Source organism: Pseudophryne corroboree, unplaced genomic scaffold (assembly GCF_028390025.1).
Source record: "Pseudophryne corroboree isolate aPseCor3 unplaced genomic scaffold, aPseCor3.hap2 scaffold_223, whole genome shotgun sequence".
Classification (NCBI taxonomy): Eukaryota; Metazoa; Chordata; class Amphibia; order Anura; family Myobatrachidae; genus Pseudophryne; species Pseudophryne corroboree.
Window position 1 is genome coordinate 783,319 of NW_026968879.1, and position 24,575 is coordinate 807,893.

The 24,575-nt window shown below is 39.8% G+C and overlaps 7 non-coding genes and 1 pseudogene across 7 annotated transcripts; 2 read left to right on the plus strand and 6 right to left on the minus strand.

Annotated features, from left to right (window-relative positions):
• Positions 1 to 1,298: 1,298 nt before the first annotated feature.
• LOC135008878 (U1 spliceosomal RNA) lies at positions 1,299 to 1,462 on the minus strand. The gene has a single exon (XR_010208491.1). It is a non-coding gene; the product is annotated as a U1 spliceosomal RNA (small nuclear RNA).
• A 151-nt stretch (positions 1,463 to 1,613) lies between these two features.
• On the minus strand, positions 1,614 to 1,777 carry LOC135008777 (U1 spliceosomal RNA). The gene has a single exon (XR_010208424.1). It is a non-coding gene; the product is annotated as a U1 spliceosomal RNA (small nuclear RNA).
• A 664-nt stretch (positions 1,778 to 2,441) lies between these two features.
• Positions 2,442 to 2,605, minus strand: LOC135008798 (U1 spliceosomal RNA). The gene has a single exon (XR_010208444.1). It is a non-coding gene; the product is annotated as a U1 spliceosomal RNA (small nuclear RNA).
• A 152-nt stretch (positions 2,606 to 2,757) lies between these two features.
• LOC135008618 (U1 spliceosomal RNA) lies at positions 2,758 to 2,921 on the minus strand. Its single transcript, XR_010208271.1, has one exon. It is a non-coding gene; the product is annotated as a U1 spliceosomal RNA (small nuclear RNA).
• Positions 2,922 to 3,592: 671 nt separating this feature from the next.
• LOC135008788 (U1 spliceosomal RNA) lies at positions 3,593 to 3,755 on the minus strand. The gene has a single exon (XR_010208435.1). It is a non-coding gene; the product is annotated as a U1 spliceosomal RNA (small nuclear RNA).
• Positions 3,756 to 3,907: 152 nt separating this feature from the next.
• Positions 3,908 to 4,071, minus strand: LOC135008605 (U1 spliceosomal RNA). The gene has a single exon (XR_010208259.1). It is a non-coding gene; the product is annotated as a U1 spliceosomal RNA (small nuclear RNA).
• A 3,761-nt stretch (positions 4,072 to 7,832) lies between these two features.
• On the plus strand, positions 7,833 to 8,011 carry LOC135008898 (U1 spliceosomal RNA; annotated as a pseudogene).
• A 15,245-nt stretch (positions 8,012 to 23,256) lies between these two features.
• Positions 23,257 to 23,419, plus strand: LOC135008732 (U1 spliceosomal RNA). Its single transcript, XR_010208381.1, has one exon. It is a non-coding gene; the product is annotated as a U1 spliceosomal RNA (small nuclear RNA).
• The last annotated feature ends 1,156 nt before the right edge of the window (positions 23,420 to 24,575 follow it).

The window sequence follows — 24,575 nt, forward strand, 5'->3', positions numbered from 1 at the left end:
AGGGGCTTAGATTGAAAATAAAAACAATTGATGGGTATAAGGTAGAGAGGAGCGGGTTCGGTTCTCCGAGAACCGAATTCCCCACGAACTCCACGTGGTTTACATTGGTCCGAGGCAGGCTCGGTTGTTCCTGCCTGACTCGGAAAACCTGAACAAGGGAAAATGTCATCATCCCGCTGTCAGATTCTCGTGAGATTCGGATTCCATATAAAGAGCTGCGCGTTGCTGCCATTTTTACTCGTGCATTGAAGAGAGAGCGGAGAGGACGTGGCTATGTTCTCTCAGTGGAAATCTCAATATCAGTGCTCAGTATCAGTGGTTACTTATTGCTGCTCAGTAATACTAGTAGTGTGTCTCTCCTGCTCAGTGTCAGTTCTCAGTAGTATCCTCATCAGTGCTCAGTATCACTGCTCATTGTCTTGTGCTGCATTGTGGTGCTCAGCATACTACAGTACATTACTAATAGTCCAGTGCTGCATCTTGCTGCTCAGTGTCAGTTCTAGTATCCTCATCAGTGCTCACTATCACTGCTCATTGCATTGTGGTGTTCTGTATACTACAGTAACATAGTAATATAGTATATATAGAGGAGCGGGTTCGGTTCTCCGAGAACCGAATTCCCGACGAACTCCACGTGGTTTACACTGGTCCGAGGCAGGCTCGGTTGTTCCCGCCTGACTCGGAAAACCTGAACAAGGGAAAATGTCATCATCCCGCTGTCGGATTCTCGCGAGATTCGGATTCCATATAAAGAGCTGCGCGTTGCCGCCATTTTTACTCGTGCATTGAAGAGAGAGCGGAGAGGACGTGGCTATGTTCTCTCAGTGGAAATCTCAATATCAGTGCCCAGTATCAGTGGTTACTTATTGCTGCTCAGTAATACTAGTAGTGTGTCTCTCCTGCTCAGTGTCAGTTCTCTGTAGTATCCTCATCAGTGCTCAGTATCACTGCTCATTGTCTTGTGCTGCATTGTGGTGCTCAGCATACAACAGTACATTACTAATAGTCCAGTGCTGCATCTTGCTGCTCATGTTGGCTATGCCCCAGCCCCTGAAGCATTCAAGCTGATTTCTTGCAGCAGCTGGGCACTGTAACAGCTCCAGAGCTGCTCTGTAAGGCAAGTAAAAGGGTGTTGGCCCTGCAGCACTACCTGTAGTTTGCATTGTGCGTTGGAAGGCACAAAGTAAGCAGACAGGAGAAGTCAGGAGAGTGCACAAGGGCATAGAAGGCAGGGGCTCAAGAAAAGAGAAGTGGAAACAGACAGCAAACTAGGCTGGAGAGAGACCTGAGACAAAGAGATCTGAATTATACGAGTAGCCGACCAGAGGAAACACAAATTATGCAGTCAAGTGTCCCACATTTGGGGAAATCGTAGGAGCAGCACACCCAGAGTGCAATGGGTGAGCCTTGCCCTGGTAGAAGCACCTTCCTGATCATAGTATCTCACTTGGCAGGTAAGTAGGAGTTGGGCTTGAGCTGGGGAGGGTCGCTGCTCGGATACCCCCCTGTCAAGTGAAGGAGATCCAACTGAGGCAGCACAAGGAAACTCTCGAAAAAAAACAAGGCTAGAGGAAGATCTGAGACAAAGAAATCTGACTTTTACCAGAGCTGACCAGAGGAAAGCACAAACACAGTCCCCCACTACCACAAATAATGCAGTCGAGTTTCCCACATTTGGGGAAATCACAGGGGTCAGCATACCCAGAATGCAATGAATGAACCTCACCCTGGGAGAACAATCTTCATGACCATGGTATCTCCTATGCAAAATAAGTATGATTTGGGATAGGGCTGGGGAGGGCCGCTGCTCAGGCACATCTCTGTCAAGTAAAGGAGATTCAACTGAGGCAGCACAAGGGAACTCTCATCTGGGGACAACAACTGCAGGGAGAACACATATTTTCAGATGAACATGGGAGAGCAGAAGGCTGCCTAATGCACCCCAAACAACAAACCAAATGCAACAACTAGTACAAGCATTCCTGGGGGAAGGTCTGCAGAAGACGGATTTGCATACGGTGATGTCATCCAAGCAGTGGGCCAAAGTTGGCTGGAACCCTCATCTGCATATGAAAAGAGAAAAGGGGTATGCAGGGCATGGCAGCCTTTTGCGGCGCTTGGATGACCCTTAGTTCGCATTAAACATCTTCCCCCCCTGTCGGTGTGGGGCTCATGTTGGCTATGCCCCAGCCCCTGAAGCATTCAAGCTGATTTCTTGCAGCAGCTGGGCACTGTAACAGCTCCAGAGCTGCTCTGAAAGGCAAGTAAAAGGGTGTGGGCCCTGCAGCACTACCTGTAGTTTGCATTGTGCGTTGGAAGGCACAAAGTAAGCAGACAGGAGAAGTCAGGAGAGTGCACAAGGGCATAGAAGGCAGCGGCTCAAGAAAAGAGAAGTGGAAACAGACAGCAAACTAGGCTGGAGAGAGACCTGAGACAAAGAGATCTGAATTATACGAGTAGCCGACTAGAGGAAACACAAATTATGCAGTCAAGTGTCCCACATTTGGGGAAATCGTAGGAGCAGCACACCCAGAGTGCAATGGGTGAGCCTTGCCCTGGGAGAAGCACCTTCATGATCATAGTATCTCACCTGGCAGGTAAGTAGGAGTTGGGCTAGAGATGGGGAGGGTCGCTGCTCGGGCACCCCCCTGTCAAGTGAAGGAGATCCAACTGAGGCAGCACAAGGAAACTCTCGAAAAAAGAACAAGGCTAGAGGAAGATCTGAGACAAAGAAATCTGTCTTTTACCAGAGCTGACCAGAGGAAAGCACAAACACAGTCCCCCACTACCACAATTAATGCAGTCGAGTTTCCCACATTTGGGGAAATCACAGGGGTCAGCATACCCAGAATGCAATGAATGAACCTCACCCTGGGAGAACAATCTTCATGACCATGGAAACTCCTATGCAAAATAAGTATGATTTGGGATAGGGCTGGGGAGGGCCGCTGCTCAGGCACATCTCTGTCAAGTAAAGGAGATTCAACTGAGGCAGCACAAGGGAACTCTCATCTGGGGACAACAACTGCAGGGAGAACACATATTTTCAGATGAACATGGGAGGGCAGAAGGCTGCCTAATACTGAAGCACCCCCAAACAACAAACCAAATGTAACAACTAGTAAAAGCATTCCTGGGAGAAGGTCTGCAGAAGACGGATTTGCATATGGTGATGTCATCCAAGCAGTGGGCCAAAGTTGGCTGGAACCCTCATCTGCATATGAAAAGAGAAAAGGGTTATGCAGGGCATGGCGGCCTTTTGCGGTGCTTGGATGACCCCTAGTTCGCATTAAATACCTCCACCCTCCTTCGGTGTGGGGCTCATGTTGGCTATGCCCCAGCCCCTGAAGCATTCAAGCTGATTTCTTGCAGCAGCTGGGCACTGTAACAGCTCCAGAGCTGCTCTGTACGGCAAGTAAAAGGGTGTGGGCCCTGCAGCACTACCTGTAGTTCGCATTGTGCGTTGGAAGGCACAAAGTAAGCAGACGGGAGAAGTCAGGATAGTGCGCAAGGGCATAGAAGGGAGCGGCTCAAGAAAACAGAAGTGGAAACAGACAGCAAACTAGGCTGGAGAGAGACCTGAGACAAAGAGATCTGAATTATACGAGAGCCGACCAGGGGAAACACAAATTATGCAGTCAAGTTTCCCACATTTGGGGAAATCGCAGGAGCAGCACACCCAGAGTGCAATGGGTGAGCCTTGCCCTGGGAGAAGCACCTTCATGATCATAGTATCTCACCTGGCAGGTATGTAGGAGTTGGGCTAGAGCTGGGGAGGGTCGCTGCTCGGGTACCCCCCTGTCAAGTGAAGGAGATCAAACTGAGGCAGCACAATGGAACTCTCGAAAGAAGAACAAGGCTAGAGGAAGATCTGAGACAAAGAAATCTGACTTTTACCAGAGCTGACAAGAGGAAAACACAAACACAGTGCCCCACTACCACAAATAATGCAGTTGAGTTTCCCACATTTGGGGAAATCACAGGGGTCAGCATACCCAGAATGCAATGAATGAACCTCACCCTGGGAGAACAATCTTTATGACCATGGTATCTCCTATGCAAAATAAGTATGATTTGAGATAGGGCTGGGGAGGGCCGCTGCTCAGGCACATCTCTGTCAAGTAAAGGAGATTCAACTGAGGCAGCACAAGGGAACTCTCATCTGGGGACAACAACTGCCGGGAGAACACATATTTTCAGATGAACATGGGAGGGCAGAAGGCTGCCTAATACTGAAGCACGCCCAAACAACAAACCAAATGCAACAACTAGTACAAGCATTCCTGGGAGAAGGTCTGCAGAAGACGGATTTACATACGGTGATGTCATCCAAGCAGTGGGCCAAAGTTGGCTGGAACCCTCATCTGCATATGTTGAAGATACAATTTGTGAATTGCATTTAACACTATCTCCCTTTCCTGGGGAGAAGATGGTAGGGCCGATTTGAAAAACCGGCGAGGAGGCACCTCTTCGAATTTCAGCTTGTAACCCTGAGAAACAATTTCTATTGCCTAGGGATCCACCTGCGAATGAACCCAGATGTGGCTGAAAACTCGAAGACGTGCCCTCAACTGGGCGGACTCCTTTAGCGGAGCCCCAGCGTCATGCGGTGGATTTTGTAGAGGCCGGGGAGGACTTCTGTTCCTGGGAACTAGCTGTGTTGTGCAGCTTCTTCCCTCTGCCCTTACCTCTGGCAAGAAAGGACGCACCTCGTACTTTCTTGTTTCTCTGTGATCGAAAGGACTGCATTTGATAATGTGGTGCTTTCTTAGGCTGTGAGGGAATATAAGGCAAAAAATTTGATTTACCAGCTGTAGCTGTGGAGACTAGGTCCGAGAGACCTTTCCCAAACAATTCCTCACCCCTGTAAGGTAAAACCTCCATATGCCTTTTTGAGTCGGCATCACCTGTCCATTGCCGGGTCCATAGGACTCGTCTAGCAGAAATCGACATAGCGTTTATTCTAGAACCCAGTAGACTAATGTCACTTTGAGCATCTCTCATATATAGGACAGCATCTTTTATATGCCCTATGGTCAATAACATAGCATCCTTATCTAGGGTCTCAATCTCTGCTGATAAGGTATCTGTCCATGCTGCCACCGCGCTACAACCCCGGCCGACGCAATTGCCGGTCTGAGTAAGGTACCAGAATGTGTGTAAATGGACTTTAGGGTAACCTCCTGCTTGCGGTCAGCAGGGTCCCTGATGGTAGCCGTATCCTGGGATGGCAGCGCTACCTTTTTGGATAAGCGTGTCAATGCTTTATCCACCCTAGGGGAGGATTCCCACCGTATCCTGTCCATTGGCGGGAAAGGATACGCCATAAGAATCCTTTTGGGAATCTGCAGCTTTTTGTCTGGAGATTCCCAAGCTTTTTCACATAATTCGTTCAACTCATGTGAGGGGGGAAAGGTTATCTCAGGTTTCTTTCCCTTATACATGTGTACCCTCGTGTCAGGGACAGGGGACTCTGTGATGTGCAAAACATCTTTTATTGCAATAATCATATATCGAATACATTTAGCCAATTTTGGCTGTAACTTTGCATCATCGTAGTCGACACTGGAGTCAGAATCTGTGTCGGTATCTGTGTCAACTATTTGGGATAGTGGGCGCTTTTGAGACCCCGAAGGTCCCTGCGACATAGGGACAGGCATGGGTTGACTCCCTGACTGTTCCCTAGCTTCAGCTTTGTCTAATCTCTTGTGTAATAAGTTTACATTAGCACTTAAAACATTCCACATAGCCATCCAGTCAGGTGTCGGCGTTGTCGATGGAGACACCACATTAATTTGCTCCTGCTCCTCTCTAGGAGAGCCTTCTACCTCAGACATGTCGACACACGTGTACCGACACACCATACACTCAGGGAATCCTCTTATCTGAGGACAGTTCCCCAACAAGGCCCTTTGGAGAGACAGAGAGAGAGAGTATGCCAGCACACACCCCAGCGCTATATGACCCAGGAAAAAAACACAATAATTTTATGTTTACCCAGTAGCGCTGTATTTCCATATATATATGCGCCTAATTATGTGCCCCCCTCTTCTTTAAGACCCTCTTTCTACCGTGGTATAAGCAGGGGAGAGTCCGTGGAGCTTCCCCTCAGCGGTGCTGTGGAGAAAATGGCGCTGGTGAGTGCTGAGGGAGAAGCCCCACCCCCTCAGCGACGGGCTTCTGTCCCGCTCAAATATAGTAAAAAAATGGCGGGGGCTCTTATATATATATACAGTGCCTAGCTGCATATATATTTATTTTGCCAAAGAGAGGTCTATATTGCTGCCCAGGGCGTCCCCCCTGCGCCCTTCACCCTTACACTGACTGCCGTGTGTGAGGTGTATTGGAGCAATGGAGCACAGCTTTACTGCTGTGCGTTACCTCAGTGAAGATCATGAAGTCTTCCGCCGCCTCTGAAGTCTTCTTTTCTTCTCATACTCACCCGGCTTCTATCTTCCGGCTCTGCGAGGGGGACGGCGGCGCGGCTCTGGGACGGACGGCGAGGGTGAGACCTGCGTACCGATCCCTCTGGAGCTAATGCTGTACAGTAGCCTAAGAAGCAGAGCCTATCAACTCACAGAAGTAGGTGTGCATCTCTCCCCTCCGCCCCTCGATGCAGGGAGTCTGTTGCCAGCAGGCTCCCTGAAAATAAAAAAATCTAACAAATATACTTTCTGTCAGGAAACTCAGGAGAGCTCCCTGAAAAGCACCCAGTCTCCTCTGGGCACAGTAGTAAACTGAGGTCTGGAGGAGGGGCATAGAGGGAGGAGCCAGTGCACACCCAGATCTAAAGTCTTTCTTAAAGTGCCCATGTCTCCTGCGGAGCCCGTCTATCCTTACGGAGTCCCCAGCATCCTCTAGGACGTAAGAGAAAAATTATGCTGGCAGAAAAATCCAATTGAGTGATTAAACAGCTCCAGAGCTGCTCTGTAAGGCAAGTAAAAGGGTGTGGGCCCTGCAGCACTACCTGTAGTTTGCATTGTGCATTGGAAGCCTAGTTTGCTGTCTGTTTCCACTTCTTTTTTCTTGAGCCCCTCCCGTCTATACCCTTGTGCACTATCCTGACTTCTCCTCCCGTCTGCTTACTTTGTGCCTTCCAATGCACAATGCAAACTACAGGTAGTGCTGCAGGGCCCACACCCTTTTACTTGCCTTATAGAGCAGCTCTTGAGCTGTTACAGTGCCCAGCTGCTGCAAGAAATCAGCGTGAATGCTTCAGGGGCTGGGGCATGGCCAACATGAGCCCCACACCGAAGGAGGGTGGGGGTGTTTAATGCGAACTAGGGGTCTCGCACAATGCGAACTACAGGTAGTGCTGCAGGGCCCACACCCTTTTACTTGCCTTACAGAGCAGCTCTGGAGCTGTTACAGTGCCCAGCTGCTGCAAGAAATCAGCTTGAATCCTTCAGGGGCTGGGGCATAGCCAACATGAGCCCCACACCGACGGAGGGTGGAGGTGTTTAATGCGAACTAGGGGTCATCCAAGTGCCGCAAAAGGCCGCCATGCCCTGCACGCCCCTTTTCTCTTTTCATATGCAGACGAGGGTTGAAGCCAACTTTGACCCACTGCTTGGATGACATCGCCATATGCAAATCCATCTGCTGCAGGCCTTCCCCCAGGAATGCTTGCACTAGTTGTTGCATTTGGTTTGTTGTTTGGGGGTGCTTCAGTATTAGGCAGCCTTCTGCCCTCCCATGTTCATCTGAAAATATGTGTTCTCCCTGCAGTTGTTGTCCCCAGATGAGAGTTCCCTTGTGCTGCCTCAGTTGAATCTCCTTTACTTGACAGAGATGTGCCTGAGCAGCGGCCCTCCCCAGCCCTATCCCAAATCATACTTATTTTGCATAGGAGATACCATGGTCATGAAGACTGTTCTCCCAGGGTGCGGTTCATTCGTTGCATTCTGGGTATGCTCACCCCTGTGATTTCCCCAAATGTGGGAAACTCGACTGCATTATTTAATGCGAACTAGGGGTCATCCAAGCACCGCAAAAGGCCGCCATGCCCTGCATACCCCTTTTCTCTTTTCATAAGCAGACGAGGTTTGAAGCCAACTTTGACCCACTGCTTGGATGACATCACTTGCTGCCTTTCCAATGAAGCAAGTTTAATTTAATAATAGGTGAAAAACCATCCCTACAAAGGTGTTAATCAGATACTTGGCTTTGTGGACACTTTTCAGAGCACAAATTTGTTAGCATAAAAATAAAGCCAGAAAATGAAGAGCTGTTTAATCACTCAATTGGATTTTTCTGCCAGCATATTTCTTTTTCTCTGCAACCCACTGCTAAATTGTGCTTCCTAGCTGTTTTTATAAAATCACTGAATCAAATCTAACTCTGATTACATCAGAGAAGGCCAGGTACCCTACACCATAACAGGGGGTTTGAAATTTTGACTTGTCTACTTAAAGATCACCAAAATCTGATAACAAGGTCAATTAAGTCCCTGGGTGGGATTGAACCACCAACCTTTTGGTTAATAGCCTTACACACTAACTGATTGCGCCACAGCGACACTTTGCAAAAGTACATACTGACAAAGGCTAATAAGCATTCATCTAGAACGATTCCTAGAAACATTTTAAAAAGTCAATAATGTGGAGAGTTTTTGTAAGATGTTTCTTCCATCAACCAATGAAGAAACACATTGGTACTTTCCCATGATGAGTGAGTGCTTCAGGATCTTTTGCACTTACATGTGCAGCAGAGTACTGTAATGGAAGCATGCTGGGTCCATAACCCAGAGGTAGGCAGATTGAAACTATCCTCTGCTATATGCATTTTTTTTTGTTAATTAAAGTAATCCAAAACTGGGATTGATATTTTTGCTCTTTTATTTTTACTTAAAGTACAATAACTTTTACCATTTTAATTTGTTTTAATAGTATATTGACAGTATTGTTTTCTTTCAAAAATCCAATTAATTTTCTTTACCCGATTATTAAAATGGTAATTGACAAAAACAAACTACATTGTCACCAGAAGAGCAATACAAAATGTACAAGTGATATATTAAAATCATCTTTCCAGCTTGAATTTCAATGATGCATTGGGGCAACGATTTTGTGAGAAACATCTTCACCCTTAAATAAAGATTTTCTTAATTCCTTACCTGTGTGCTAATTAGATATCACCTTGTTTTCACATTAAACAGACTTCCACATGAGAAAACAGCAAATATGCAGTGGCGTTAATGTTTCCTGGTGTCAACCTGTATTATTTCCGTAGATATTGAAATGAGGATGCATCTTGCTGCCTTTCCAATGAAACAAGTTTAATTTAGTAATAGGTGAAAAACCATCCCTACAAAGATGTTAATCAGATACTTGGCTTTGTGGACACTTTTCAGAGAACAAATTTGTAATCATAAAAATAAAGCCAGAAAATGAAGAGCTGTTTAATCACTCAATTGGATTTTTCTGCCAGCATTTTTCTTTTTCTCTGCAACCCACTGCTAAATTGTGCTTCCTAGCTGTTTTTTTATAAAATCACTTAATCAAATCTAACTCTGATTACATCAGAGAAGGCCAGGTACCCTATACCATAAGAGGGGGTTTGCAATTTTGACTTGTCTACTTAAATATCACCAAAATCTGATCACAAGGTCAATTACGTCCCTGGGTGGGATTGAACCACCAACCTTTTGATAAATAGCTGAACACACTAACCGATTGCGCCACAGAGACACTTTGCAAAAAGCACATACTGACAAAGACTAATAAGCATTCATCTAGAACGTTTCCTAGAAAAACTTTAAAAAGTCAATAATCTGGAGAGTTTTTGTAAGATGTTTCTTCCAGCAACCAATGAAGAAACACATTGGTACTTTCGCATGATGAGTGAGTGCTTCAGGATCTCTTGCACTTACATGTGCAGCAGAGTACTGCAATGGAAGCATGCTGGGCCCATAACCCAGAGGTAGGCAGATTGAAACTATCCTTTGCTATATGATTTTTTTTTTTGTTCATTAAAGTAATCCAAAACTGGGATTGATATTTTAGCTTTTATTTTTACTTAAAGTACAATAACTTTTACCATTTTAATTTGTTTTAATAGTATATTGACAGTATTGTTTTCTTTCAAAAATCCACTTAATTTTCTTTACCCTATTATTAAAATGGTAATTGACAAAAACAAACTACATTGTCACCATAAGAGCAATACAAAATGTACAAGTGATATATTAAAATCATCTTTCCAGCTTGAATTTCAATGATGCATTGGGGCAACGATTTTGTGAGAAACATCTTCACCCTTAAATAAAGATTTTCTTAATTCCTTACCTGTGTGCTAATTAGATATCACCTTGTTTTCACATTAAACAGACTTCCACATGAGAAAGCAGCAAGGATGCAGTGGCGTTAATGTTTCCTGGTGTCAACCTGTATTATTTCAGTAGATATTGAAATGAGGATGCATCTTGCTGCCTTTCCAATGAAGCAAGTTTAATTTAGTAATAGGTGAAAAACCATCCCTACAAATATGTTAATCAGATACTTGGCTTTGTGGACACTTTTCAGAGAACAAATTAGTTAGCATAAAAATAAAGCCAGAAAATGAAGAGCTGTTTAATCACTCAATTGGATTTTTCTGCCAGCATATTTCTTTTTCTCTGCAACCCACTGCCAAATTGAGCTTCCTAGCTGTTTTTATAAAATCACTGAATCAAATCTAACTCTGATTACATCAGAGAAGGCCAGGTACCCTACACCATAACAGGGGGTTTGAAATTTTGACTTGTCTACTTAAAGATCACCAAAATCTGATAACAAGGTCAATTAAGTCCCTGGGTGGGATTGAACAACCAACCTTTTGGTTAATAGCCTTACACACTAACTGATTGCGCCACAGCTACACTTTGCAAAAGTACATACTGACAAAGGCTAATAAGCATTCATCTAGAACGATTCCTAGAAACATTTTAAAAAGTCAATAATGTGGAGAGTTTTTGTAAGATGTTTCTTCCATCAACCAATGAAGAAACACATTGGTACTTTCCCATGATAAGTGAGTGCTTCAGGACCTCTTGCACTTACATGTGCAGCAGAGTACTGTAATGGAAGCATGCTGGGTCCATAACCCAGAGGTAGGCAGATTGAAACTATCCTCTGCTATATGCATTTTTTTTTGTTAATTAAAGTAATCCAAAACTGGGATTGATATTTTTGCTCTTTTATTTTTACTTAAAGTACAATAACTTTTACCATTTTAATTTGTTTTAATAGTATATTGACAGTATTGTTTTCTTTCAAAAATCCACTTAATTTTCTTTACCCGATTATTAAAATGGTAATTGACAAAAACAAACTACATTGTCACCAGAAGAGCAATACAAAATGTACAAGTGATATATTAAAATCATCTTTCCAGCTTGAATTTCAATGATGCATTGGGGCAACGATTTTGTGAGAAACATCTTCACCCTTAAATAAAGATTTTCTTAATTCCTTACCTGTGTGCTAATTAGATATCACCTTGTTTTCACATTAAACAGACTTCCACATGCGAAAGCAGCAAGGATGCAGTGGCGTTAATGTTTCCTGGTGTCAACCTGTATTATTTCAGTAGACATTGAAATGAAGATGCATCTTGCTGCCTTTCCAATGAAGCAAGTTTAATTTAGTAATAGGTGAAAAACCATCCCTACAAAGGTGTTAATCAGAGACTTGGCTTTGTGGACACTTTTCAGAGAACAAATTTGTTAGTATAAAAATAAAGCCAGAAAATGAAGAGCTGTTTAATCACTCAATTGGATTTTTCTGCCAGCATATTTCTTTTTCTCTGCAACCCACTGCTAAATTGTTCTTCCTAGCTGTTTTTATAAAATCACTGAATCAAATCTAACTCTGATTACATTAGAGAAGGCCAGGTACCCTACACCATAACAGGGGGTTTGAAATTTTGACTTGTCTACTTAAAGATCACCAAAATCTGATAACAAGGTCAATTAAGTCCCTTGGTGGGATTGAACCACCAACCTTTTGGTTAATAGCCTTACACACTAACTGATTGCGCCACAGCGACACTTTTCAAAAGAACATACTGACAAAGGCTAATAAGCATTCATCTAGAACGATTCCTAGAAACATTTTAAAAAGTCAATAATGTGGAGAGTTTTTGTAAGATGTTTCTTCCATCAACCAATGAAGAAACACATTGGTACTTTCCCATGATGAGTGAGTGCTTCAGGATCTCTTGCACTTACATGTGCAGCAGAGTACTGTAATGGAAGCATGCTGGGTCCATAACCCAGAGGTAGGCAGATTGAAACTATCCTCTGCTATATGCATTTTTTTTGTTAATTAAAGTAATCCAAAACTGGGATTGATATTTTTGCTCTTTTATTTTTACTTAAAGTACAATAACTTTTACCATTTTAATTTGTTTTAATAGTATATTGACAGTATTGTTTTCTTTCAAAAATCCTATTAATTTTCTTTACCCGATTATTAAAATGGTAATTGACAAAAACAAACTACATTGTCACCAGAAGAGCAATACAAAATGTACAAGTGATATATTAAAATCATCTTTCCAGCTTGAATTTCAATGATGCATTGGGGCAACGATTTTGTGAGAAACATCTTCACCCTTAAATAAAGATGTTCTTAATTCCTTACCTGTGTGCTAATTAGATATCACCTTGTTTTCACATTAAACAGACTTCCACATGAGAAAACAGCAAAGATGCAGTGGCGTTAATGTTTCATGGTGTCAACCTGTATTATTTCCGTAGATATTGAAATGAGGATGCATCTTGCTGCCTTTCCAATGAAGCAAGTTTAATTTAGTAATAGGTGAAAAACCATCCCTACAAAGATGTTAATCAGATACTTGGCTTTGTGGACACTTTTCAGAGAACAAATTTGTTATCATAAAAATAAAGCCAGAAAATGAAGAGCTGTTTAATCACTCAATTGGATTTTTCTGCCAGCATTTTTCTTTTTCTCTGCAACCCACTGCTAAATTGTGCTTCCTAGCTGTTTTTTTATAAAATCACTTAATCAAATCTAACTCTGATTACATCAGAGAAGGCCAGGTACCCTACACCATAAGAGGGGGTTTGCAATTTTGACTTGTCTACTTAAATATTACCAAAATCTGATCACAAGGTCAATTACGTCCCTGGATGGGATTGAACCACCAACCTTTTGATTAATAGCTGAACACACTAACCGATTGCGCCACAGAGACACTTTGCGAAAAGTCCATACTGACAAAGACTAATAAGCATTCATCTAGAACGTTTCCTAGAAAAACTTTAAAAAGTCAATAATCTGGAGAGTTTTTGTAAGATGTTTCTTCCAGCAACCAATGAAGAAACACATTGGTACTTTCGCATGATGAGTGAGTGCTTCAGGATCTCTTGCACTTACATGTGCAGCAGAGTACTGCAATGGAAGCATGCTGGGCCCATAACCCAGAGGTAGGCAGATTGAAACTATCCTTTGCTATATGCATTTTTTTTTTTGTTCATTAAAGTAATCCAAAACTGGGATTGATATTTTAGCTTTTATTTTTACTTAAAGTACAATAACTTTTACCATTTTAATTTGTTTTAATAGTATATTGACAGTATTGTTTTCTTTCAAAAATCCAATTAATTTTCTTTACCCGATTATTAAAATGGTAATTGACAAAAACAAACTACATTGTCACCAGAAGAGCAATACAAAATGTACAAGGGATATATTAAAATCATCTTTCCAGCTTGAATTTCAATGATGCATTGGGGCAACGATTTTGTGAGAAACATCTTCACCCTTAAATAAAGATTTTCTTAATTCCTTACCTGTGTGCTAATTAGATATCACCTTGTTTTCACATTAAACAGACTTCCACATGAGAAAGCAGCAAGGATGCAGTGGCGTTAATGTTTCCTGGTGTCAACCTGTATTATTTCAGTAGATATTGAAATGAGGATGCATCTTGCTGCCTTTCCAATGAAGCAAGTTTAATTTAGTAATAGGTGAAAAACCATCCCTACAAATATGTTAATCAGATACTTGGCTTTGTGGACACTTTTCAGAGAACAAATTCGTTAGCATAAAAATAAAGCCAGAAAATGAAGAGCTGTTTAATCACTCAATTGGATTTTTCTGCCAGCATATTTCTTTTTCTCTGCAACCCACTGCTAAATTGTGCTTCCTAGCTGTTTTTTTTATAAAATCACTTATTCAAATCTAACTCTGATTACATCAGAGTAGGCCAGGTACCCTACACCATAAGAAGGGGGTTTGAAATTTTGACTTGTCTACTTAAAGATCACCAAAATCTGATAACAAGGTCAATTACATCCCTGTGTGGGATTGAACCACCAACCCTTTGATTAATAACCAAACACACTAACAGATTGCGCCACAGAGACACTTTACAAACGTACATACTGACAAAGGCTAATAAGCATTCATCTAGAACGTTTCCTAGAAAAACTTTAAAAAGTCAATAATCTGGAGAGTTTTTGTAAGATGTTTCTTCCATCAACCAACGAAGAAACACATTGGTACTTTCCCATGATGAGTGAGTGCTTCAGGAGCTCTTGCACTTACATGTGCAGCAGAGTACTGCAATGGAAAAATGCTGGGCCCATAACCCAGAGGTAGGCAGATTGAAACTATCCTCTGCTATATGCATTTTTTTTTGTTAATTAAAGTAATCCAAAACTGGGATTGATATTTTTGCTCTTTTATTTTTACTTAAAGTACAATAACTTTTACCATTTTAATTTGTTTTAATAGTATATTGACAGTATTGTTTTCTTTCAAAAATCCACTTAATTTTCTTTACCCTATTATTAAAATGGTAATTGACAAAAACAAACTACATTGTCACCAGAAGAGCAATACAAAATGTACAAGTGATATATTAAAATCATCTTTCCAGCTTGAATTTCAATGATGCATTGGGGCAACGATTTTGTGAGAAACACCTTCACCCTTAAATAAAGATTTTCTTAATTCCTTACCTGTGTGCTAATTAGATATCACCTTGTTTTCACATTAAACAGACTTTCACATGCGAAAACAGCAAATATGCAGTGGCGTTAATGTTTCCTGGTGTCAACCTGTATTATTTCCGTAGATATTGAAATGAGGATGCATCTTGCTGCCTTTCCAATGAAGCAAGTTTAATTTAGTAATAGGTGAAAAACCATCCCTACAAAGATGTTAATCAGATACTTGGCTTTGTGGACACTTTTCAGAGAACAAATTTGTAATCATAAAAATAAAGCCAGAAAATGAAGAGCTGTTTAATCACTCAATTGGATTTTTCTGCCAGCATTTTTCTTTTTCTCTGCAACCCACTGCTAAATTGTGCTTCCTAGCTGTTTTTTTATAAAATCACTTAATCAAATCTAACTCTGATTACATCAGAGAAGGCCAGGTACCCTATACCATAAGAGGGGGTTTGCAATTTTGACTTGTCTACTTAAATATCACCAAAATCTGATCACAAGGTCAATTACGTCCCTGGGTGGGATTGAACCACCAACCTTTTGATAAATAGCTGAACACACTAACCGATTGCGCCACAGAGACACTTTGCAAAAAGCACATACTGACAAAGACTAATAAGCATTCATCTAGAACGTTTCCTAGAAAAACTTTAAAAAGTCAATAATCTGGAGAGTTTTTGTAAGATGTTTCTTCCAGCAACCAATGAAGAAACACATTGGTACTTTCGCATGATGAGTGAGTGCTTCAGGATCTCTTGCACTTACATGTGCAGCAGAGTACTGCAATGGAAGCATGCTGGGCCCATAACCCAGAGGTAGGCAGATTGAAACTATCCTTTGCTATATGAATTTTTTTTTTGTTCATTAAAGTAATCCAAAACTGGGATTGATATTTTAGCTTTTATTTTTACTTAAAGTACAATAACTTTTACCATTTTAATTTGTTTTAATAGTATATTGACAGTATTGTTTTCTTTCAAAAATCCACTTAATTTTCTTTACCCTATTATTAAAATGGTAATTGACAAAAACAAACTACATTGTCACCATAAGAGCAATACAAAATGTACAAGTGATATATTAAAATCATCTTTCCAGCTTGAATTTCAATGATGCATTGGGGCAACGATTTTGTGAGAAACATCTTCACCCTTAAATAAAGATTTTCTTAATTCCTTACCTGTGTGCTAATTAGATATCACCTTGTTTTCACATTAAACAGACTTCCACATGAGAAAGCAGCAAGGATGCAGTGGCGTTAATGTTTCCTGGTGTCAACCTGTATTATTTCAGTAGATATTGAAATGAGGATGCATCTTGCTGCCTTTCCAATGAAGCAAGTTTAATTTAGTAATAGGTGAAAAACCATCCCTACAAATATGTTAATCAGATACTTGGCTTTGTGGACACTTTTCAGAGAACAAATTAGTTAGCATAAAAATAAAGCCAGAAAATGAAGAGCTGTTTAATCACTCAATTGGATTTTTCTGCCAGCATATTTCTTTTTCTCTGCAACCCACTGCCAAATTGTGCTTCCTAGCTGTTTTTATAAAATCACTGAATCAAATCTAACTCTGATTACATCAGAGAAGGCCAGGTACCCTACACCATAACAGGGGGTTTGAAATTTTGACTTGTCTACTTAAAGATCACCAAAATCTGATAACAAGGTCAATTAAGTCCCTGGGTGGGATTGAATAACCAACCTTTTGGTTAATAGCCTTACACACTAACTGATTGCGCCACAGCTACACTTTGCAAAAGTACATACTGACAAAGGCTAATAAGCATTCATCTAGAACGATTCCTAGAAACATTTTAAAAAGTCAATAATGTGGAGAGTTTTTGTAAGATGTTTCTTCCATCAACCAATGAAGAAACACATTGGTACTTTCCCATGATAAGTGAGTGCTTCAGGACCTCTTGCACTTACATGTGCAGCAGAGTACTGTAATGGAAGCATGCTGGGTCCATAACCCAGAGGTAGGCAGATTGAAACTATCCTCTGCTATATGCATTTTTTTTTGTTAATTAAAGTAATCCAAAACTGGGATTGATATTTTTGCTCTTTTATTTTTACTTAAAGTACAATAACTTTTACCATTTTAATTTGTTTTAATAGTATATTGACAGTATTGTTTTCTTTCAAAAATCCACTTAATTTTCTTTACCCGATTATTAAAATGGTAATTGACAAAAACAAACTACATTGTCACCAGAAGAGCAATACAAAATGTACAAGTGATATATTAAAATCATCTTTCCAGCTTGAATTTCAATGATGCATTGGGGCAACGATTTTGTGAGAAACATCTTCACCCTTAAATAAAGATTTTCTTAATTCCTTACCTGTGTGCTAATTAGATATCACCTTGTTTTCATATTAAACAGACTTCCACATGCGAAAGCAGCAAGGATGCAGTGGCGTTAATGTTTCCTGGTGTCAACCTGTATTATTTCAGTAGACATTGAAATGAAGATGCATCTTGCTGCCTTTCCAATGAAGCAAGTTTAATTTAGTAATAGGTGAAAAACCATCCCTACAAAGGTGTTAATCAGAGACTTGGCTTTGTGGACACTTTTCAGAGAACAAATTTGTTAGTATAAAAATAAAGCCAGAAAATGAAGAGCTGTTTAATCACTCAATTGGATTTTTCTGCCAGCATATTTCTTTTTCTCTGCAACCCACTGCTAAATTGTTCTTCCTAGCTGTTTTTATAAAATCACTGAATCAAATCTAACTCTGATTACATCAGAGAAGGCCAGGTACCCTACACCATAATAGGGGGTTTGAAATTTTGACTTGTCTACTTAAAGATCACCAAAATCTGATAACAAGGTCAATTAAGTCCCTTGGTGGGATTGAATCACCAACCTTTTGGTTAATAGCCTTACACACTAACTGATTGCGCCACAGCGACACTTTGCAAAAGAACATACTGACAAAGGCTAATAAGCATTCATCTAGAACGATTCCTAGAAACATTTTAAAAAGTCAATAATGTGGAGAGTTTTTGTAAGATGTTTCTTCCATCAACCAATGAAGAAACACATTGGTACTTTCCCATGATGAGTGAGTGCTTCAGGATCTCTTGCACTTACATGTGCAGCAGAGTACTGTAATGGAAGCATGCTGGGTCCATAACCCAGAGGTAGGCAGATTGAAACTATCCTCTGCTATATGCATTTTTTTTGTTAATTAAAGTAATCCAAAACTGGGATTGATATTTTTGCTCTTTTATTTTTACTTAAAGTACAATAACTTTTACCATTTTAATTTGTTTTAATAGTATATTGACAGTATTGTTTTCTTTCAAAAATCCTATTAATTTTCTTTACCCGATTATTAAAATGGTAATTGACAAAAACAAACTACATTGTCACCAGAAGAGCAATACAAAATGTACAAGTGATATATTAAAATCATCTTTCCAGCTTGAATTTCAATGATGCATTGGGGCAACGATTTTGTGAGAAACATCTTCACCCTTAAATAAAGATGTTCTTAATTCCTTACCTGTGTGCTAATTAGATATCACCTTGTTTTCACATTAAACAGACTTCCACATGAGAAAACAGCAAAGATGCAGTGGCGTTAATGTTTCCTGGTGTCAACCTGTATTATTTCCGTAGATATTGAAATGAGGATGCATCTTGCTGCCTTTCCAATGAAGCAAGTTTAATTTAGTAATAGGTGAAAAACCATCCCTACAAAGATGTTAATCAGATACTTGGCTTTGTGGACACTTTTCAGAGAACAAATTTGTTATCATAAAAATAAAGCCAGAAAATGAAGAGCTGTTTAATCACTCAATTGGATTTTTCTGCCAGCATTTTTCTTTTTCTCTGCAACCCACTGCTAAATTGTGCTTCCTAGCTGTTTTTTTATAAAATCACTTAATGAAATCTAACTCTGATTACATCAGAGAAGGCCAGGTACCCTACACCATAAGAGGGGGTTTGCAATTTTGACTTGTCTACTTAAATATTACCAAAATCTGATCACAAGGTCAATTACGTCCCTGGATGGGATTGAACCACCAACCTTTTGATTAATAGCTGAACACACTAACCGATTGCGCCACAGAGACACTTTGCGAAAAGTACATACTGACAAAGACTAATAAGCATTCATCTAGAACGTTTCCTAGAAAAACTTTAAAAAGTCAATAATCTGGAGAGTTTTTGTAAGATGTTTCTTCCAGCAACCAATGAAGAAACACATTGGTACTTTCGCATGATGAGTGAGTGCTTCAGGATCTCTTGCACTTACATGTGCAGCAGAGTACTGCAATGGAAGCATGCTGGGCCCATAACCCAGAGGTAGGCAGATTGAAACTATCCTTTGCTATATGCATTTTTTTTTTGTTCATTAAAGTAATCCAAAACTGGGATTGATATTTTAGCTTTTATTTTTACTTAAAGTACAATAACTTTTACCATTTTAATTTGTTTTAATAGTATATTGACAGTATTGTTTTCTTTCAAAAATCCAATTAATTTTCTTTACCCGATTATTAAAATGGTAATTGACAAAAACAAACTACATTGTCACCAGAAGAGCAATACAAAATGTACAAGTGATATATTAAAATCATCTTTCCAGCTTGAATTTCAATGATGCATTGGGGCAACGATTTTGTGAGAAACATCTTCACCCTTAAATAAAGATTTTCTTAATTCCTTACCTGTGTGCTAATTAGATATCACCTTGTTTTCACATTAAACAGACTTCCACATGAGAAAGCAGCAATGATGCAGTGGCGTTAATGTTTCCTGGTGTCAACCTGTATTATTTCAGTAGATATTGAAATGAGGATGCATCTTGCTGCCTTTCCAATGAAGCAAGTTTAATTTAGTAATAGGTGAAAAACCATCCCTACAAATATGTTAATCAGATACTTGGCTTTGTGGACACTTTTCAGAGAACAAATTCGTTAGCATAAAAATAAAGCCAGAAAATGAAGAGCTGTTTAATCACTCAATTGGATTTTTCTGCCAGCATATTTCTTTTTCTCTGCAACCCACTGCTAAATTGTGCTTCCTAGCTGTTTTTTTTATAAAATCACTTATTCAAATCTAACTCTGATTACATCAGAGTAGGCCAGGTACCCTACACCATAAGAAGGGGGTTTGAAATTTTGACTTGTCTACTTAAAGATCACCAAAATCTGATAACAAGGTCAATTACATCCCTGGGTGGGATTGAACCACCAACCCTTTGATTAATAACCAAACACACTAACAGATTGCGCCACAGAGACACTTTACAAACGTACATACTGACAAAGGCTAATAAGCATTCATCTAGAACGTTTCCTAGAAAAACTTTAAAAAGTCAATAATCTGGAGAGTTTTTGTAAGATGTTTCTTCCATCAACCAACGAAGAAACACATTGGTACTTTCCCATGATGAGTGAGTGCTTCAGGATCTCTTGCACTTACATGTGCAGCAGAGTACTGCAATGGAAAAATGCTGGGCCCATAACCCAGAGGTAGGCAGATTGAAACTATCCTCTGCTATATGCATTTTTTTTTGTTAATTAAAGTAATCCAAAACTGGGATTGATATTTTTGCTCTTTTATTTTTACTTAAAGTACAATAACTTTTACCATTTTAATTTGTTTTAATAGTATATTGACAGTATTGTTTTCTTTCAAAAATCCACTTAATTTTCTTTACCCTATTATTAAAATGGTAATTGACAAAAACAAACGACATTGTCACCAGAAGAGCAATACAAAATGTACAAGTGATATATTAAAATCATCTTTCCAGCTTGAATTTCAATGATGCATTGGGGCAACGATTTTGTGAGAAACACCTTCACCCTTAAATAAAGATTTTCTTAATTCCTTACCTGTGTGCTAATTAGATATCACCTTGTTTTCACATTAAACAGACTTCCACATGCGAAAGCAGCAAGGATGCAGTGGCGTTAATGTTTCCTGGTGTCAACCTGTATTATTTCAGTAGACATTGAAATGAGGATGCATCTTGCTGCCTTTCCAATGAAGCAAGTTTAATTTAGTAATAGGTGAAAAACCATCCCTACAAAGGTGTTAATCAGAGACTTGGCTTTGTGGACACTTTTCAGAGAACAAATTTGTTAGCATAAAAATAAAGCCAGAAAATGAAGAGCTGTTTAATCACTCAATTGGATTTTTTTGCCAGCATATTTCTTTTTCTCTGCAACCCACTGCTAAATTGTGCTTCCTAGCTGTTTTTATAAAATCACTGAATCAAATCTAACTCTGATTACATCAGAGAAGGCCAGGTACCCTACACCATAACAGGGGGTTTGAAATTTTGACTTGTCTACTTAAAGATCACCAAAATCTGATAACAAGGTCAATTACGTCCCTGGGTGGGATTGAACCACCAACCTTTTGGTTAATAACCATACACACTAACTGATTGCGCCACAGCGACACTTTGCAAAAGTACATACTGACAAAGGCTAATAAGCATATATCTAGAACGTTTCCTAGAAACATTTTAAAAAGTCAATAATGTGGAGAGTTTTTGTAAGATGTTTCTTCCATCAACCAATGAAGAAACACATTGGTACTTTCCCATGATAAGTGAGTGCTTCAGGACCTCTTGCACTTACATGTGCAGCAGAGTACTGTAATGGAAGCATGCTGGGTCCATAACCCAGAGGTAGGCAGATTGAAACTATCCTTTGCTATATGCATTTTTTTTTGTTAATTAAAGTAATCCAAAACTGGGATTGATATTTTTGCTCTTTTATTTTTACTTAAAGTACAATAACTTTTACCATTTTAATTTGTTTTAATAGTATATTGACAGTATTGTTTTCTTTCAAAAATCCAATTAATTTTCTTTACCCTATTATTAAAATGGTAATTGACAAAAACAAACTACATTGTCACCAGAAGAGCAATACAAAATGTACAAGTGATATATTAAAATCATCGTTCCAGCTTGAATTTCAATGATGCATTGGGGCAACGATTTTGTGAGAAACATCTTCACCCTTAAATAAAGATTTTCTTAATTCCTTACCTGTGTGCTAATTAGATATCACCTTGTTTTCACATTAAACAGACTTCCACATGAGAAAGCAGCAAGGATGCAGTGGCGTTAATGTTTCCTGGTGTCAACCTGTATTATTTCTGTAGATATTGAAATGAGGATGCATCTTGCTGCCTTTCCAATGAAGCAAGTTTAATTTAGTAATAGGTGAAAAACCATCCCTACAAAGGTGTTAATCAGAGACTTGGCTTTGTGGACACTTTTCAGAGAACAAATTTGTTAGCATAAAAATAAAGCCAGAAAATGAAGAGCTGTTTAATCACTCAATTGGATTTTTTTGCCAGCATATTTCTTTTTCTCTGCAACCCACTGCTAAATTGTGCTTCCTAGCTGTTTTTATAAAATCACTGAATCAAATCTAACTCTGATTACATCAGAGAAGGCCAGGTACCCTACACCATAAGAGGGGGTTTGAAATTTTGACTTGTCTACATAAAGATCACCAAAATCTGATAACAAGGTCAATTACGTCCCTGGGTGGGATTGAACCACCAACCTTTTGGTTAATAGCCTTACACACTAACTGATTGCGCCACAGCGACACTTTGCAAAAGCATATACTGAAAAAGGCTAATAAGCATTCATCTAGAACGTTTCCTAGAAACATTTTAAAAAGTCAATAATGTGGAGAGTTTTTGTAAGATGTTTCTTCCATCAACCAATGAAGAAACACATTGGTACTTTCCCATGATGAGTGAGTGCTTCAGGATCTCTTGCACATACATGTGCAGCAGAGTACTGTAATGGAAGCATGCTGGGTCCATAACCCAGAGGTAGGCAGATTGAAACTATCCTCTGCTATATGCATTTTTTTTGTTAATTAAAGTAATCCAAAACTGGGATTGACATTTTTGCTCTTTTATTTTTACTTAAAGTACAATAACTTTTACCATTTTAATTTGTTTTAATAGTATATTGACAGTATTGTTTTCTTTCAAAAATTCACTTAATTTTCTTTTCTGTGTGCTAATTAGATATCACCTTGTTTTCACATTAAATAGACTACCACATGAGAAAGCAGCAAGGATGCAGTGGCGTTAATGTTTCCTGGTGGTAGTGGGGGACTGTGTTTGTGCTTTCCTCTGGTCAGCTCTGGTAAAAGTCAGATTTCTTTGTCTCAGATCTTCCTCTAGCCTTGTTCTTCTTTCGAGAGTTCCCTTGTGCTGCCTCAGTTGGATCTCCTTCACTTGACAGGGGCGTACCCGAGCAGCGACCCTCCCCAGCACTAGCCCAACTCCTACTTACCTGCCAGGTGAGATACTATGATCATGAAGGTGCTTCTCCCAGGGCAAGGCTCACCCATTGCACTCTGGGTGTGCTGCTCCTGCGATTTCCCCAAATGTGGGAAACTTGACTGCATAATTTGTGTTTCCCCTGGTCGGCTCTCGTATAATTCAGATCTCTTTGTCTCAGGTCTCTCTCCAGCCTAGTTTGCTGTCTGTTTCCACTTCTCTTTTCTTAAACCGCTCCCTTCTATGCCCTTGCGCACCTTAATTAAATCTAACTCTGATTACGTCAGAGAAGGCCAGGTACCCTACACCATAAGAGGGGGTTTGAAATTTTGACTTGTCTACTTAAAGATCACCAAAATCTGATCACAAGGTCAATTACATCACTGGGTGGGAACCTTTTGGTTAATAGCCCATGTAAGTGCAAGAGATCCTGAAGCACTCACTCATCATGGGAAAGTACCAATGTGTTTCTTACAAAAATTCTCCAGATTATTGACTTTTTAAAGTTTTTCTAGGAAACGTTCTAGATGAATGCTTATTAGCCTTTGTCAGTATGTACTTTCGCAAAGTGTCGCTATGGCGCAATCAGTTAGTGTGTATGGCTATTAACCTAAAGGTTGGTGATTCAATCCCACCCAGGGACGTAATTGACCTTGTTATCAGATTTTGGTGATCTTTAAGTAGACAAGTCAAAATTTCAAACCCCCTCTTATGGTGTAGGGTACCCGGCCTTCTCTGATGTAATCAGAGTTAGATTTGATTAAGTGATTTTATAAAAAACAGCTAGGAAGCACAATTTAGCAGTGGGTTGCAGAGAAAAAAAATTATGCTGGCAGAAAAGTCCAATTGAGTGATTAAACAGCTCTTCATTTTCTGATTTTATGTTTATGCTAACAAATTTGCTCTCTGAAAAGTGTCCACAAAGCCAAGTCTCTGATTAACACCTTTAGTAGGAATGGTTTTTCACCTATTACTGAATTAAACTTGCTTCATTGGAAAGGCAGCAAGATGCATCCTCATTTCAATGTCTACTGAAATAATACAGGTTGACACCAGGAAACATAAACGTCACTGCATCCTTGCTGCTTCCTCAAGGGGAAGTCTGTTTAATGTGAAAACAAGGTGATATCTAATCAGCACACAGGTAAGGAATTAAGAAAATCTTTCTTTATGGGTGAAGATGTTTCTCACAAAATTGTTGCACCAAGGCATCATTGAAATTAAAGCTGGAAAGATGATTTTAATATATCACTTGTATATTTTGTACTGCTCTTCTGGTGACAATGTAGTTTGTTTTTGTCAATTACCATTTTAATAATAGGGT